Source organism: Dipodomys spectabilis, unplaced genomic scaffold, assembly GCF_019054845.1.
Source record: "Dipodomys spectabilis isolate Male_0828 unplaced genomic scaffold, ASM1905484v1 ptg000113l, whole genome shotgun sequence".
Classification (NCBI taxonomy): domain Eukaryota; kingdom Metazoa; phylum Chordata; class Mammalia; order Rodentia; family Heteromyidae; genus Dipodomys; species Dipodomys spectabilis.
In genome coordinates, this window is record NW_024870790.1 from 2506406 (window position 1) to 2523494 (window position 17089).

The window sequence follows — 17089 nt, forward strand, 5'->3', positions numbered from 1 at the left end:
AGGAGGAGGAGGACGAAGAGGATGAGGAGGGAGTGCCATTGAGAATAGAAGAGAAGGAAGCTTAAGACCTTAAAAATGTGATAGTAGTAAAAATGAAACTAGTACTCAGAGTACTGTTTCTGTGAAAAACATAAATTGAACAAGATTTAACAAAAATAAGCATACTTTAACTTGATGTAGGTGATGATATCAGTAGTTAAACTAGTATTCTAACAACAAATCAAGCCTTCTGTAAAGCTCGTACTTTACTAGCTACTAAAAAGATTTAAGAGAAAAACAGTTTTCTATCCCTAGGAAGCATAATGTTTAATTTTCTTGAGGAAACCATATGCTGAAAACAAGAGGTCTTAGTGAGTGGTTCCTATGTTCAACAGAAGAATTTAGAGATAAGAATTCGGGGGCCTTGGTATCACCTTTTAAACTTGTTATTCTATTCAGCATTCTCAAGTCTATTCTCAATAAGTCTAATCAACATTCTCAAATACTTCTTTATAAATCTATTCAACATTCTCAGCTTAAATACTTCTTACAATAGACACAGCCCTGTTTTCTCTGTGTAGAGTTGCTTTCCTAACTCATTTCTAGCTGGTATATTGACAATCTTTCTATCAGGTAGCCATTAAGAAATGGTAGAGAGCCACTCTATGCACATGAACTGTAACTCACATTGGCCATTCTCCAGTTAAATGCTTCAAGAAAGAAGTCTTCCTTTATTTTCTGAATTGAGTGGTTTATGAAAACTCACCTTTGAATATCTATTTAACAGAAGAGCTGTAGGGCAATAATTTGGCTTTAATAGGGCTTTTAACTACAGAGAACAAGTGAAACATAGTGAGGAGAACGGGCCAAAGTGGAAAAACATTTAGGTTGTTCTTGGCTCAAGTCAAATAGAGAGGAGGATGTGACAGAAACAATCAGATTTTGAAACTTTTTTCCATACTAGGCCACTCCTGGTATTTTGTTTTTCCAATATTCATTCTGTGGGGATAATAATATAAGGAATGGTCTTCTAGGAAGCCTGTGAAAAGTTCTGAAGTTCAAACCCAACTAGACAAAGAATACCACCAATCTAAGCAATGCCAAGAAACTACCCTCCACAAACTGCTCTTATTTGACATAAAATCCTTAAAGGCAGAGATAACCAGATGTTATTTGATATGATTATCCATTGAACAGCTAGGAAAGGCTCTTCCCCATAGTAGGCGCTTGTTATGTGTTTGTTGAAATGAAGTGATATATTTGCAGAACAAAATGTAATTGCTTGTGCAAATTCAAAATAGAGAGAGATCACTATTTACAGAAGCTAGCTTACAAGATACTTATAAAGCAATAACAGTGTAATTGGAAAGTTGCAGTGTTTGAATTTTGCAAGCATTATTTTTATACTAAAAGTTCCATGCTATTACAGAGGCTTTAAACAAGGAAAGACATAGAACAAATCAAATAATAGAATACAGAATTAGATCCAGAAGATAGGAAGATAGGAAGAGTGAGAATGACTGAGGAGACAGGAATGTTCCCTGTGGATTTGAGAAAGAGTTTTGGATGAGTGAGAAAAAAGATTGTTGAGCAGCTGCTTTGAGGACTTCAAGTCAATAGATTAGCAGAGAGGAATTTAGAAAGCTCTGCTATGTTAAGCAATCCATATTGCTTAACACTTGTCCTGTTCTTTGAGAGACTTTGCCAAACATGCACATTAATTTTTCAAAGAAAAAAGTGTATTACACGAAAGCATATGGAAATTCCCATTTTAAGCTTCATCTATGTTATCAAATAACAAGGCTTTATTTTATAATCACAGAAAGTACAGAGTTATAAGTGGAAGGTGGCAAATGCACAGGACGTGTGAACGCTTGCAGAGCTTGGTGGTTAGGGAAAGTACAAGACATGAAAAGGGGAGGCAAGAAGAGAGATGGAGTGGGAATCCATTCTCTGCAGGATGAATGGCTTGGCATGATGACTCAGAACTCAGGGGTTCATTGCTTGAGCAATGGGTACAAAGCACTGGAGGAAACAAATGAACCTCAAAGTACACTTTGCCAACCTTCTGAATATCATTTCAGTTTATTCCTAGGATAAGACTCAGAGCTTGACCTCTGACTTGTTTCATGAGAAATGATGGATCTTTATTTCTTTAAATCACCATGACTTTCAGCACAGGCATAAAGAGAAGGCAAAAGTTACAATATTTTAACTATAATAACGAACTTCAAAATCCTCTCTTTTCTATTGTTTATATATCCTTTGATCTTCAGTAAGTAGTATGAACAGGAGGAGAGAAAGATTACATACATAAAATGATTTAAGATAAAATCCAAGACTCAAGCATAAGGAAAAAGTGACCATCTCTGGTAGGTATTTTCTGAGCACAGCACTCTGACTGATTTGCACAGGCATGTAAACATTGAAACTCTTTCTTCCCATTTCATTATTGATTCTGCCTTGAGGGAAATTTTAAAAAGTCAACCCAGAGCATGTCTATTTCTTTTCCCTTTTCTTCTTTCGTCTTCTCTTTTAAAAAGGGTGAGAAGATGGAGTAAAAAAAAACTTAAACTATAGAATATCAATTTATTTTTATTATCTGGTTTATTCCAAAGTGGATTTATGATGGCTCACAAAGACAAAATTTAACGTCACAAAAATAGCCAACTCAGCCAGGCGCCAGTGGCTCATGCCTGTAATTCTAGCCACTCAGGAGGTTGAGATCTGAGGATTGTGGTGTGGAGCCAGCCCAGGCAGGTTTCATGAGACTCTTATCTCCAGTTAACCACCAGAAAATGGAAGTGACATGGTACCTCAAAGTGGCAGAGCTCTACTCTTGAGTGAAAAAGCTCAGGAACAATGTCTAGGCCCTAAATTCAAGTCCCACTACCAACAGAGGAGGGGAGGGGAGGGAGAGAGGGAGAGGAGAGAGACCAATCCAATAAGTACAACTATGGAAATTACTCTAAGCTTTCAAAACTCCGGCAAGTACTATTAAGCAGAAATATGTGCTTTGCACTGTGCTAGTCCTCTAAAGAAATGAGAGTGAAATATGAGATGCAGTTTCTACCATTAAGACACATGACATTTATTGGGAAAGAGGAGTCTCTGAAAAACGGTATGAAAGAGTGGTTAAGATCTTTAGCTGTGGAGCCTGTCTGGTTTTAAGTTTCTGCCACTTACAATGTTTGTGGCTTTGGGCAAGATGTTTAGCTTTGTTCAGCTTCTGTTTGTAAACTGAGAGTAATTATACCCTAACAACTGGGTTTCTGTCAGAATTAACTTGGACAGCACATATTAGGCCTTTGCTTATGTTTGTTGTAATAATCATATGAAGGCAAAACACAAACTTTTAACTCCCTATGACTCTATGCAAATGAGGTGCAGAGAAAAGAGAGAAGGAAATGAATTAATGTGCACTTGGGAAGTCAGAGAATATTTTATGGAGTAGATGACGCCTGAGATAGAGCTTAGTGGGTGAGATTTTGAGTGGGCAAAGGTGAAAGATAAAGTAATGTCAATCAATTTGGCTACAAATTAGAGTATAATGAATTTCAGGACAGAGGGTATTTGTAGGTAAGGGAAATTAATAGTTTAAAAGAATATTTATAAAACTTGAGAAAATCCTTATAGAAATAGAGTGACATGAATCTGATGCGTAATCTGTAGATAGCCTTGAATTTAATTTTCTAAACCAGGCATTAAGCCTTAATATTTCCATTTTCTGATGGATTAATGGATTCTTGGAGGACTTCTTTTTATTGTAAAGATGCTGTATAGAAAGGTGACAGTTACATGAGTAATGTATACATTTCCTCTAGAGCATTGTTACCCCTCCTTTGTTTTTCCCCAGCCATCCCTTCTTTCTCCACCTCCCCTACTCTCCCTCCCCTCCCCCAACTTAGAAAGTTTGTTTATAACATAGTGTCTTGTACATATCATTGCTACAATGGGTCAGCCTGTATCCTTGTTTTAAAAAGCATTTTTAGAGACAAATTCTGCAGACATCCAGCCACATTTGCATTTTTTATTTTGAAAACTTTTTAAAGCTTTGCCAATCACATTTTAAATCATACTATTATGTCCAGAAAACATCAGTGTTTTCCTCAACCGCTATGTAATTCCTGGATCAATCTTTGGGGAAAAAATAAGAATTCCCATGGATCAATACAATGATGCGTTTCCCTCTAAATTTGTACAGCAAGATTTGACTAGGAAGTTTTTTCTAGTACCAAAAGTTGTGATCTTTCCAGTAAGTCATTCACAAGTACTTTTGGTGATGCCAAAGGTGAGAAAGGAAAGAAGATTTCTGTTTTCTATCACATGTTTTCGAATGACAAAGATGACCTCTTTTAGAAAAAAGAAGTTACTCTGTAGTCTGTTTTTGCTTCGATCTTGTCTGTTTGCTAGTATAAATTCAACGTCACAAGCCCTAACATGTAACTGCATGTAGCATGAAAGCAAAAGACCTTAGAAGCAAATAAAAATAACTTTGAACATGAGTCTAATGTTGATTGGTATCTTTTTCTAATTGATATAATTACATGGGTTGAATATTCTACAAACCTAGATTTCTAAATCAATAAGGACATTTTTAAAACGTGAAGTCATTTAATCTCAAAGCATTTAGAAAAGTGGTCTGCTTTTTCCTCTACTTAACACAATATAGAGAATCATGTGCATTTAATTTTGAAGTATTAATTCAATCCAAATGAATTCTCTTGCAACTATACACACGAGTGCATACGCAGTGCATTTGCTTAATTCAACTCTTTCTGACATCTTATTTTGCTGAGTATGAATTGGACTTGCTAGTGCAGTGAGTTTGTATCCAAGGACTTGTCTTCCCCAGAGAGCTTTTTAAAATCCTTTTGTCAAGCTGAGATATGGAGAGCACTGGGTCAAGGAAAGAAAGGCCTTAAGCCAACATAAGGCAAAGCCAACATAAGCATCCAGGGACCAGTGGGATAGAAAGGAACTAGGTTTCAAGGCAAGACAGGGTTCACAGACAGGAAGTCCACTCTGCAAGAAACAGTTAGAGGTTAGTGTATAGAGGAACTGAGACTCCATGTCCAGCAGGCAGAATTACTCAAGCATAAAGTAACATCCTGGCCACAGGGCTTTAGAACTAAAGCTAGAATCCACTCAAGGCACACAGACTCACATCCGCTTTCCTTGGCTGAAATAACCAATGTTTATTGACTAAAGGATAGAATTCAAAGCTAATCAGTTCATCCCACCTGGAAAGTCCTAACATTCATTCTTCTAAGCCAACTACTTAAAATAAGAGAAGGTTGGGCTTGGACAAATGCTGAGATTTTCTCAGTTGACCATAGCACCATTTAGAAAAAGAAACAGCCTTATAAGGAAAGGGGATTTGGCCAAAAATTAGAGCAATTTGGTGGAAAAGCTGGAGCTCTAACTTTGGTGTTATGACTCCAGAACTCTTTCCAGAATGTGTTTTTCCTTTCCTGTACCTTGAATTATTGAATAGGAAGTATAAATATAAAAATTTGCATCTTCAAAGGCATAACAATGCTTGACAAGAAATGTACTCATTGCCTTACTCATGTAACTGTAACCCCTCTATACAGCATCTTTACAATACAATAAAGTTTTAAAAAATAGGATGAAAGGGGGGCTGGGAAGGTGGCTCAGTGGTAGAGCGCTTGCCTTGTACGCATGAGGCCCTGGGTTCGATTCCTCAGCACCACATAAGCAAAAAGAAAAAAGCCAGAAGTGGCACTGTGGCTCAAGTGGTAGAGCACTAGCCTTGAGCTGAAGAGCTGAGAGACAGCGCCCAGGCCCAGAGTTCAGGCCCCACGACCGGAACCCCGCAAAAAATAGGATGAAAGAAAGACAGCCTATTCAACAAATGGTGCTGGCAAAATTGGTTAAACACCAGTAGAAAACTAAAGTTAGATCCTTATATATCCCCCTGCATCAGAATCAATTCCAAATGGATCAAAGAATTTGAGGTAAAAGAAGATACTCCGAAACCATTACAAAAAGGAATAGGAAAAACTCTAGGGCTTCTTGTCAGAGGCTGAAATTTTCTTAATAAAGACCCAGAAACATACGAAATTAAAGAAAGGTTGGACAAATGGAATTGCATTGAGCAATTTGAATGAAAAGTTCTCGATTAATACTTTTATCTGAGCTATGAAGCCCTTCCTCCTTCCACAAGCCAAAAGCCATGGTCAATTATGTTCAGTAATAAATTTCTCTGTTTAAAACTTTTCCATGAAAACTAAAATTAATCAAAATACTTTTTTTAAAAAACTTTGTTATTACTCATGTCTCTAAACTCACTGTCTCTATTTCCACACTTTATCCTCCCATCTACACACACCACTATTTTTCCCTCTCAAATATGCTAGTGAATGACCAATGACATTCATGTTACATAAGCCAATGGACATTATTTTTATCCTCCACTTACATTAACTCTAGGTGTAATAATACTCTCTTTATGCAGCTGTCTTCCACTGGTTTTTATGACACAATTATATTTGAGTTCTCTTGTTCTTTAGTATTTCTATTCCCTTCTATTCAACCTTCTAATGATGAAATTCTTCGAATCTTAACTTTCTTTTTATACTCTAACTTCTCCTAGGGCAATCACATACACACTGCATTCAAATGATATCCTATTCTCAAATCATATCTACATGTATGTACTAGCAAATTGACAAATTGGATCTAATATCTGACTTTCTTTAGGATGATCCTGGAGAGGTTGTTCGGGTATGGGAATACAATGGAAATAAAGCTGGTGATAAATGATCTTTGTTGAAGCTGTAGCATACATGTATGTTGCTCAATTGTACTATTCTACTTTTCTAAGTGATTGGAACTTTTCATGTTGTAAAATAAAGCTGTCTCCAGCTTTTTAAAACATGTGTCTTCAGAATCCAAGCCAGTGAGTCTTTATTCTAAGGGCATGAAAGAGGAAAAGGTAAGCAAAGTTTATAAGTATGATGTGTGTAGTCACAATGCTGGGCATGATCATTCACCCTAGACCAAATTCAGTAACAGAGTCTTCTGAAAACATTACGGCTACGTGACAGTTCAGCTAGGTACTTCCTGATAACTCTAAGCAATTCATCCTCCAGTGGACGTTGCACCACTTGGACCTTTGAGCTATTATGAACCAACCAAAGCAAACCCATCACTCACTCTTTAAACCATGAAATAACACTCTTTCTCCTTTTATTGTAAAACTTAACGTTGTGCTATTCCTACTAATACAGGCAAAATAAAAAAGAATGTTCCTCACTATCCTTGAAGAAAATTTGCTAACATCACATATACTTGTAAGCAAAAAATGGTATAAAGTGAAAGCTGCTCATGTGGCCATTCCTGTACTTCTCTCCCTCCCTCCTCCCTTTCTACATCCCTCCTTCTTTGTTTCTTTCCTTTCTTCTTTTCTCCCAAAATTTCTAGTCCAGGATACTAAAGTACTTTCTTCACCCTTCTTCCATCCCCAATCCATTAACTTTCACATATACTTCTCTCATAAAATCTACTTCCAGACAAATTACTACATTTTTTAAAGTTTCTACTATTTATGACAACTACCCCATGTCTTTGCCTCATCAATTTTCCATCTGCCTTTTGATTTCACTGCAGGAAATATATTCTCCTTGCCTTTAGTTATGTAACAACTTACTTTCTGCCTCAATTTAGGATATGTCAGAAGTTACTTTCTTTTCCCAATGTGTATAGATGGGAAGCTAACATTGTCTCTAGTACATTGAGCACTGTACTACATACAGGAAGAGAAATTTTTTTTTCAGCATTGAAGTTGACTTAAACCTTGACTTCAAGAAAGCTACTTAATTTCTGTTTGTACCTATCACTAAATGATCAACATTCCATTCAGTTGATTTGAGACTGTAATTTCGGAGAAATCAAGGATCTAGGTTTAGGCAGTACAGCTTTGGCTGTATAAATTTGTATTGTCATCCATGCAGACATACACATGTATGCATATATGATTATACACACATATACACATGTATATGCATGCATTTTCCAAAATGAGAGAATATGCTTTTTTCTCCATCTTAGCCAAGTAGCTTCCATGAATTTTTTTTTTTTGGTGCATGAATTTTTTTTTTTGGTCATGGGGCTTAAACTCTGGGCCTGGGCACTGCCCGTCAGCTCTTCAGCTCAAGGCTAGCGCTCTACCACTTGAGCCCGAGCATTACTTCCAGTTTTCTGGTGGTTAACTGGAGATAAGAGTCTCACAGACTTTCCTGCCTGGGCTGGTTTTGAACCATAATTCTCAGATCTCAGCCTCCTGAGTACTTAGGATTACAGGTATGAGCCACCTGCACCTGGTCTCCATTGATTCTTGATTTTCACCCTCCTCCATTCTTGCTTTGCTGGGGATAGAACCAAGCAGGAACTTTTATTTTGTTTGTAAAAATTTTATTTTTGTGAACTGTAATTATTTTTGTTTTTTTTTTTATATGGAAACATTTTATTAACAGGTCAGAATTAAAAGAGTCACATACAGAAATAAAACAATGACAGAAATAAAACAATCATTAAGACTTGGAGTGTAAAGCAGCAGCAGCTAGTACTCTTCACCCTCATCTTCCCCATCAGTGCTATCTGCTCCAACCTCTCATAATCCTTTTCTAGGGCAGCCATGCCCTCACGAGCCTCACAAAACTCTCCTTCCTCCATCCCTTCACCCACATACCAGTGGACAAAGGCACGCTTGGAAAACTTGTGGTCCAGGTGAGCCCAAGCCTCAGCAACGGCCATAGTGTTGCTCAGCATGCACACAGCTCGCTGCACCCTGGCTAGGTCTCCACCAGGAACCACAGTGGGAGGCTGGTAATTGATGCCAACCTTGAAACCAGTGGGACACCAATCCACAGACTGGATGGTACACTTGGTCTTGATGGTGGCGATGGCAGCATTGACATCTTTAGGAACCACATCACCACAGTACAACAGGCAGCAGGCCATGTATTTACCATGGTCAGGGTCACATTTCACCATCTGGTTGGCTGACTCAAAGCAAGCATTAGTGATCTCTGCTACAGTAAGCTGTTCATGGTAGGCTTTCTCAGCAGAGATTGAAATTATTTTTGAGTATTTACCTAAGCATATCATGAATATTTTGTTTGCTTTTCAGCCTTATCTTTGAATCATAATGATGTTGCAGCATATAATCTCAGAGAAGAAGTTTGTGATAAAGTAGGACTTATTAAGAAAGCTATAACTTGGGGGTAGGAGAGGGAAAATAGGAGAACAATGAAGGAAGGGGTAACAAGTTTGACAAGAATTGTACCTACTACCTTACTTATGTAACTGTTACCTCTCTGTACATCACCTTGACAATAAAAAAGAAAGCTATAACTGACTATAACAAACATCAGATTTTGAAAAATGGAGCTGTATGATTACATAAACTGTATTACACTTTCTATGATAGTTTATATAGCCTTTTTTCTCACAGCTGAAATGAATTTGTTGATGAATGGATCAAGAAAATGTAGTATATATACACAATGGAATTCTATGCCTCCATCAGAAAGAATGACATTGCCCCATTTGTTAGGAAACAGAAAGACTTGGAAAAAATTATATTAAGTGAAGTAAGCCAGGCCCAAAGAGACATAGGTCCCATGGTTTCCCTTATTTGCAATAACTAGTATATGTCTGAGACAAGCAGAAAAGGTCAGATAAGTTGATGTTAGGTGAATTGAACCCCCAGACAAGTATTCAAATGTTTTTGCTTTCATGCAATTGTTTCTAACATATTTATAAGATGATTTCTTTGTTGCTTTGTATGTCCCTCCCCCATGATATAACACCTGCTTTCACTGTATTTGATGTTGGTATAAGTTGTGGAGGGGAAGGGAAAAAACAAATCCATTAAATAGGGATACAGGTGGACCCATTGCAACAATGAGATGTACAAGTTGTATGTCGAAAAATGAACTTTACAACTTTGGCGGGGATTGGGGACTGGGGGGTGGGAGATGGGAAGGGTTGGGAAGGGGAAACAAAGGAGGAGGCAACAATGCTTGATAAGAAATTTACTCATTATTTTGCCCATGTAATTGTAACCCCTCTATACAGTATTTTCACAATAAAAAAAAAGGAAAAAAAAAAAGAAATGTATAGCATTTTGTTGTTGGCCCAATATGCTCAGTATTCTATATGACCTTTTAATACATTTAACAAAATAAAATGTTTACACTATCACAGATGTATATGCAATGAGTTGAATTTCTTCACATGATGCAAAATTTAAATGGGTAATGTTTCTTAAGGACTATTAATGTGTAAAGTAAAAGCATTTCCTTTGGGTACTACTTGATTGTAAACAAAGTGTCATCGAATGTTTCAATAATTTCTATTCATCATGTGTTCAAACCTAAGCAGAAACTTTAGTCAGTGCTCTTGACATACTGGGCAGATTATGTGAACTTTAAAACAATTTTAATGGGGTACTACACATATTCAAATTATGACTTTCCTCTTCATGCCTCATTGAAGAGAAATTCATACTAGATTGCATGTGTAAAGAGGCATTAATATAATGGTGTCCAGAGTTTTATTGTAAACTTTAAGGAGCTAATTTACAAATTTCAATGCACTAAATTGAGTCTCTTAACTGAAATAACATGCCTTTGTGTCTTGTGTGATGATGCTGCGCTGTTAGATTACAGCATGTATTTCAAGGAATTCTTATATGTATAAATGTATGCCCTAATTGTGGATTCATTTCTTAAGAAAATAGCAAAGTTCTTGGAAGTTAATGTTGCAAACTTAAGCATAACAGGAAAGTGATTAGCCTTTATACTGATATCATAATTATCCACTCCTGTTTTCATCTCATCTGATAAAGGCCAGATTCAAGTGTGATCCCAGGGAAGAAAAGAAAATCTGTGTTTTGTTAATAGTAACAAGAATAGAAACTCTATGTTTCACTTCTTGGTGAGAATGGAAAAAAATAGCATTCAGACTGAAGATACAGAATTTATAGGTTGCTGTGTTAACATTTCAGATATCTGGACAATGGGCGAGGCTAAATTGAGATAGTAAAAAGTTATCTTACATTTTAAGCATAGAGAAATGCTAGTCAAAATAGAACAAGATTCTATGCTGAGTCCAGCTTGAAAGCAAATCAGGAAATGCCTAGGTACAGGAATGAAGAGGGAATTTAAAGCCAGAGAAAGAAGTGTAAACTGAAGTTGCATAACTCTTAGAGATATCACAACCAGATATTGATTGTAGGGGTTAACGGCTTAAGCCAATGATATGTGTAAAGTATAGAGCCAGAACTAAGACCCAAATAAAAATCTAGAAGCCTGAATTGTGTACAACCTAAAAATCTATGAAACACTAGCTTGGAAAACTATACTCATTGATCCAGGAGAACAGCCAGAAAAATCACCATGAATGGAAAAATAGCTTTAAGAGAAATTAGAACGCTAATGCTATCTGGATATGGATTTATTGCACAGGTAACACAAACATCCTGATCTAAGAAATAACAGAAAACTGACTCCACACCACTGCAACTTGTAGAACCTTAAAAGTACTCTGCAGAACAAACTATGGGGTTTTCTCTATAGCTCTCAGCACCCATGACTCACCTTAGAAAAAGAGAAGCCATTCTATTCCTAGACACAGAAGGGCAATCTTGCAATCTTAGATACTTAGGAGTCATAAATTGGGAACTGCAGTTCAAGATCAATCCAGGTCCAAAGTTGTGAGACTTTATCTCAGCCAATGGCTGCATAATAACATGTACCTGTCATCTCAGCTATGTGAGATGAATAATAGCTGGGCAGAGTGGCTTATTCCACCAACCCAGCAATGCAATAATGCACAAACAAGAGGATTCAACTCTAGTTTGGCCCTATTATAAAGTGAGACCTTATCTCAAAAATTACCAACACAAAAGAGCTAGCAAAGTGACTCAAGTGATAGAACACCTGCCTAGCAAGCTTGAGGCTCTGGACCTCACGTCCCTGAACCTTGAAGTCCCAGTACCACTAAAAAGTAATCTCTGCTATAGATGAAAACACAGGAATGAAACTTGCAAAAAAATGTAACTCATGTGACCACTATAGAAGTCAGTATGAATATTCCTTGTAAGACTGAAATTGGAACTACCATATGATCCTGCTTATATCCAAAAATTGATCATTCAGCAGACAAGAGAGACCATAGCCAAGTCATAGAATTAGCCATGCTACTCAACAAGTAATCAATAAAAATGTGTGGTATGAGGTCATATAAGGTGATCCTATGCGAAATGATCTCCAAAACATGGACACAAGAGCTTTTTCTTTGTTGTTATTCTCAATTACTATGTGATTTCTTTTTTCTTTTGTGTTTTTCCCCCTATGTCACTGCATTTGATTTTTTGTACCGTGGATATGGTAGGTATGTTAATCTGAACTATGGAAGTGAAGGGGCACAACAAAATAGTGAGACAAAAGAGAAAGGGGAAACCTATGCAACAGCGATACTCACAAGAGAATATGTTGGAAATGATCTGTAAAACTTGGACAAGAAATGTAACCACTACCTCAAACTTATGTAACTGTAACCCCTCTGTACATCACCTTGACAATAAAATATGTATGATATATAAACACAATGGACTATTATTCAGCCACAAAAACATGAGATTATTTCTTTTTCAGAATAATATATGGAAATGGAAATATATTAACAAAATAGGCTCACACAGATAAATACGATAAACCCTTGCTATTTGTGGGTATATGGTTCCAAGACCACCATTGAAGAATAACTATGATTGTTCAAAATGCATAAAGTTCAGTACTGTAAAATTATTAAAATTTATCTATACCATACATACAGTAGGTCTGAGCATTCTTAACTTGAAACTGCATGAGATAGTTCACATTACTCCCACCAATTTACTGTTGTATATGTCGATTATTAATCAAAAACTACATCTTATGGGCTGGGAAGCTGGCTCAGTGGTAGAGTGCTTGCCTAGCATGCATGAGGATCTGTGTTCAATTCCTCAGCACTACAATTCCTCAGCACTACATAAGCAGAAAAAGCTGGAAACACCACATAAGCAGACAAAGCCAAAAGTGGCGCTGTGGATCAAATGATAGAGCACTAACCTTGAGCTGAAGAGCTGAGGGACAGTGCCCAGGCCCAGAGTTCTGGCCCCATGACCAATAAAAACAAAACAAAACCCTACATCTTATTTCATATTCTTTTTCTCCAAAACTGTAGATACTTGACTCATTCCCCATAAGGCCATCCAACTTCAACTATTAACAAATCTAAAATTTTTGATTATCATTTAAGAATTATGTGCACTTTTTTAGCTTGAGAGGAATATAAAGAAAAGATGAATGTCACAGAAGTAATTATATACATATATATATATGAAGATAAAATAATGAAACCAACTAAAAACTGTAAACTAAGGGGAACAAGAGGGAGAATAAGAAAGATAGATGATAAATATTCCCTTCATTGTACATTGTTTGCAAATATGAAGGCATCACAATTAATTGTACACCTCTTTGTACAATTAATATAGTCTGAGAATATAACAAAAAACAAAGTACCATGACAGTGCTTCCTTTGACATAGCAGGAAAATTTGTATCCCAATAAGTAGTGATAAGGGGAAATTTTAAAAGAGATGTTCAAAGAGGTTGAAAAATTGTTTAAAGGACAAAACAAAGAATAGGGAACAATTTTGTAGCAAAACAGTTACTATTCATTATCTGTGGCCTTCATAAAATTTATAGGCTATGGGAGGCAGATCTAGATTGAAAATTAAATTTTCAACTTTGAGAACTTCTGTGTGTGTGTGTGTGTGTGTGTGTGTGTGTGTGTGTGTGTGTGTATGTGTGTGTGTGTGTGTGTGTGTGTGTGTGTGTCTGTGTCTGTGTCTGTGTCTGTGTCTGTGTGTATGCCAGTCCTGGGGCTAGGATTCAGGGCTTAGACATTGTGCTTGAACATTTTTGCTCAAGGCTAGCACTCTACACTTGAGCCACAACTCTACTTCTGGATGTTTCGTGGTTAATCAGAAATAAGAGTCTTGTAGACTTTTCTGAACTGTGATTTTCAGATCTCAGCCTCCTGAGTAGCTAGGGTTACTGGCATGAGCTACTTGTACCTGGCTACATTTGAAGAATTCTTAGAAATTCTTGGTACAGGAAGATTCATATGTGTTGACAATAAACTAAATTGTATACATTTACCCTAACCTGCAATTCTCTCACATTGGATGGTGCAGTCTCAAGGTCTTTAAATTCTTTTGAAAGAAATTACATGGATTGGAAATGCAAAACAGAATCTGCTATCCAGTTCATTAAACAAATTCAGTCACATATATGTAAAATGAATGAAATTGTGAAATTCCTCTATTTCATATACACTTTCATCCTCATTGTCAATGGAAATATGGAACAATATATGTATTTGGAACTATGCCAGGTTTTTATTTGCAAAAAAATTCACAAAATAATGGAAAACATTCTCTGTTAATCATTTCAGTAACTGAAATGCAGCATTATATTAGTATTTACAAGTTGTGTTATATACATCTTTAATGACAGAAAAATTGTAACATAAAGCATACATTATATGCATGCTTCTTTCCAGAACAGTGGTTGGCAAGTATTAGCAATCGAAATTATAATATGCGGATCCCATTCCCCTTCAACACCTACTCCCTTTTTTATTCCACTTACACCCACGCTACACAGAGATGCACACCAACCCCACTATCACAAACTTCACTGACTTTTAATTTTCTTACCTCATAATCTTGCTTTGAAAAATTAAGGTTCTAAACTCAAGACAACTCAATGGGTAATGGATAGCTGAACTCTCCCTCTAAAATGTCTCCTCCTGAGCATATCACTAACTTGAACTTATTTGTTTTAAGACAAAGGTTCAGAAAATTGATGATTGTGATGGTTGGGTTAGAAGAGATGGGGCAGATTGACAGAAGGGGATGGTCTAGATACATTGTATTCATAAAGTGACATGATGAATTGAGAAGAAGGCTTTTACAAAATACTTAAAAGTAGAATAAAGGAAATTCGTGGCTGTGAAATTTTAAGCTTATTGAGATTTCTAGATTTTTCAGCTCTTTAAATAACCTTCTCACAATGTATATTCTCAGAGAACTCTCTGAGAAATGAAATTAGAGAAATACCAAGGTAACAGAGAATCAGGCACTTTCCATAAAGCCTCGGTTACCTCATTACTTAGCACAGATGTACCAATTCACAAAGTTCTTTCTTTTTGTCAGTTGTGGGACTTGAACTCTTGGCCTGGGTGCTGGCCCTCAGCTCTTCAGCTCAAGGCTAGCGCTCTACCACTTGAGTCATAGCTTCATTTACAGTTTTCTGAGTGGTTTATTGGAGATAAGAATTTCAAGGACTTTTCCTACCCAGGCTGGCTTTGAACTACAATCCTCAGATCTCAGCCTCCTGAGTAGCTAGGATTACAGGTGTGAGCCACAAGCGCCCAGCTCCACAAAGTTCTTTTTTATTTTGATACTCTTCAACTACCTTGGATGCAAATGTGAATTGGCTTTCTCTACTAATGGGACATGCAATAACAGAATTACTTTCAAAATTTCTGGAGGCAAAACAGTACAGTAGTTCACTGATGCCACTGGTAGTCAGGATTTGGCACATGAGCCAAATTGGAGAAATGCCTGGACAGACTCTCTTTCAGATCGTTTACCCAATCAATGCAAAGATCTTTCTTGTGGCTTTTGGAAGAGGAGGGGCCACTTCCTGACACAAATAGAATATATCAATATTTGACCAGTGAACTGATGATTTCAGGATTTTCCTCCGAGTGTTGCATATGATAGTTAAAATTTTCTTCTCTGATTTTGGCCATTGACAAAATCTTCAGGATATTCTTAATATATAGAAACTAGACTGCTGAAAAACTGTCTCTTGTGTTCATTTAAGAAGAAACAGTCTGATGAGAGAAGAAAACCATTGCTCTTAGAAGAAATATCTCCAATAGTACCTTGCATGTTATGCCAATGATAGGGCAGACACGGTCATAATTAGTGAACCACGGCAAGAAGATTCTTTTGTATGTTGCTATAATTGTCTTTTTACATTAAAATCAAACAAGGATAGAGTACTCACATGCTAGGAAACACTAAAAAGTATTTTATTTCCTATATTCTTTCGACATAGCTCAAATGAATGACACCCAAAATTTATGTGTATAAATGTATATAGTAGTTTTACCAATGGGGACCCTTTACAATAATGTTTATCACAATCTCTGGATTTTCTGTCAGTTTGTTTGCTGTTCATTAATACCTTCCATTTCATGAGAATGAGGGTAGCAAAACATAGGAAATCTTTGTGTTTGAGTTTAGAGAATTCAGGGCTTGCTAGGATGCATCGTATATCCTTTAGAATCCTGGAATTGTGGGAGTAAGTTACCGAATATTGATGAAAGAAATTGTTTCTAGCAACTCAAAAGGAGAACATGAGCTTGGCAGGGTCAAAATGAACACATATCTAGCTCAATATCTACATCTGACTGTGCCTCAAATTTGACTTTTGTTTTTCTGACCCAACTTCATAAGAAAAACATAGTAGCTAAATTCAATGAGGCTTTTGAGTTTGCCAAGCACTTTTGTATACATTCTCTTATCTGAGCCTCACAAATATTACTACCATCCTCATTACACATAAGAAAGATCATTACACATAAGAAAGATCATTATACATACAGTAAGGTAATTGGTCCAGTGCCAGTGTATTTGTTCATGACAGATCCCAAACTAGGATACAAGTTTCTTGACTCTCAGACCAGTACTTTCCACAACACAAGATTATCGCACTTTTAGACAACCCTATGTGGAACATGTATTTGAAGCAACAGCAAATAACCTTATTTTACATTTGTATCAGAAATATGGTCAGCCTTTTGACATTGAGGCATTTGCCTACTGCAGAAAGATCAAGCATTTTAGGACATGTCATTTTGCTGGGGAATGAATTGACATTGTAATAAAACTAATATTTGCTAACAAATCATTTATAGATAAACTCAGCCTGCCACACTGTATCCATGTGTGT

At 36.6% G+C, this 17089-nt stretch overlaps 1 protein-coding gene and 1 pseudogene across 1 annotated transcript in view; one reads left to right on the forward strand and one right to left on the reverse strand.

Moving 5' to 3' along the window:
* The window catches only part of Il1rapl2 (interleukin 1 receptor accessory protein like 2), a 1053788-nt gene that overhangs the window by 983852 nt on the left and 52847 nt on the right, over nt 1–17089 (forward strand). The gene's annotated exons all lie outside the window — the stretch shown is intronic.
* LOC122114929 lies at nt 8453–9114 on the reverse strand (annotated as a pseudogene).